Source organism: Elephantulus edwardii, unplaced genomic scaffold (assembly GCF_000299155.1).
Source record: "Elephantulus edwardii isolate Elephantulus edwardi_28Jun2011 unplaced genomic scaffold, EleEdw1.0 scaffold00003, whole genome shotgun sequence".
Classification (NCBI taxonomy): domain Eukaryota; kingdom Metazoa; phylum Chordata; class Mammalia; order Macroscelidea; family Macroscelididae; genus Elephantulus; species Elephantulus edwardii.
The window spans coordinates 1,403,917-1,405,311 of NW_006399753.1; positions in this window are offsets into that span (position 1 = coordinate 1,403,917).

The window sequence follows — 1,395 nt, forward strand, 5'->3', positions numbered from 1 at the left end:
GGGTAGCCAGATGACCAGGTCAACGTGACAATCAGATTGTGTGGGAGGCCTTGTCGGGGGTGCGCTGGCCGGAATGGAGTCTGGGAGACCCCGTGGTCCTGAGCTGGATGGACGGACTATATCACCGAACCGCCTGTCAGGCCACCTGGGCTTCAGCGGGTGCTGCCAACCCGCCTGGGGCTTTGCGAGTCCCCTGTCCACACAGACTTGCAGTCTCGGCTGCACCTTCCCACGCTTGAGAAAAGAAAGGGAGTTGGAGCCTGGCGACAGGTTCTGGTCGCTTCTTTTTTTAAAAAAAATTATATTTTTAAATTATTTTTTGTGTGTACCGTCACATTACAGGAGGAGATTGTCCCTCCTACTCCAGCAGAGCATCTGGTGGATTCGAACCATGCACCTCTGGGATTGGGAGCGCAGTGCAGCGTCTTGCCACTAGGCCACCAGAGCTCCTCTGGTCGCTTCTTGGGTGATGGTTCTGAACTTGAAGACCTGGGTCATGGTCGAGTCGTCTGCAGATTCGAGGCCCCTACTCTTTACAGTCTCCGGCCCCTTCTGGCCCCAGTCCAGTCTGAAGGGCCAGCCGGTCCTTCCTCCCATGTGGAGTGCCCAGCCTGACCAGTAAAGCACTTTTTCTGTTGCAGGTGTCCATGTCGTGCCTGCTTGGGCATCAAGCACCTAGCGCCTGCTGTGTACAGAGCTGAGGGGTGCCTGCCCACCCAAGACATCCCAGCTGCCCTTTGTCCCTGCTGACCCCTGTCCTGTCCGTCTGTCTCAGGTTGTTTAGCCAGGGCCCAGCTCCACTCCCACCTCCCTGCCCCCGAGCTCCTTCCCAGGCCTCACAGAGCTGGCAGCCTGCGTGTTCTGGAGACACATGTCCCCTCACACAGCACCGCCATACAGCTTTTGAACGCTCCTCTCCTCACACTGTTTCTGTGGCAGCTGCTGTGACAGTGACAGTGGGGGAGTTCTGCAGAGGAGAGGCTGCTGAGAGTGTGCAGAAAGGAGCTGAGTGGGGAGCGCCCAGCGCAGGGGTGAGGTGTAGGGGCTCTGGTGCCACTGTGTGTGGGTATGCGTGTATGTACGTGTGCATTTTGTATGTATATACATGTATGCATATATGTGTGTAGGTGTGCTTGTGTATATAGGTGTATTACATGTGTCCGAATATCGATAAATATATGTCTGAGTGTGTATGTGTGTGTTCATGTATATGTCTGTGTATAATGTGTGTTTGTGTTTATGTACATGATTGTATGCACGTGCATGTCTATCTGTGTATGTATGCATGTGTATACGTGTATGTGTCTTTTGATAGAATCAATAGCATACATGCATATATACATGTTATATGGCATAGAGGCAAGAAGCTGTGCTGCAATTCTGAAGACACCCAGT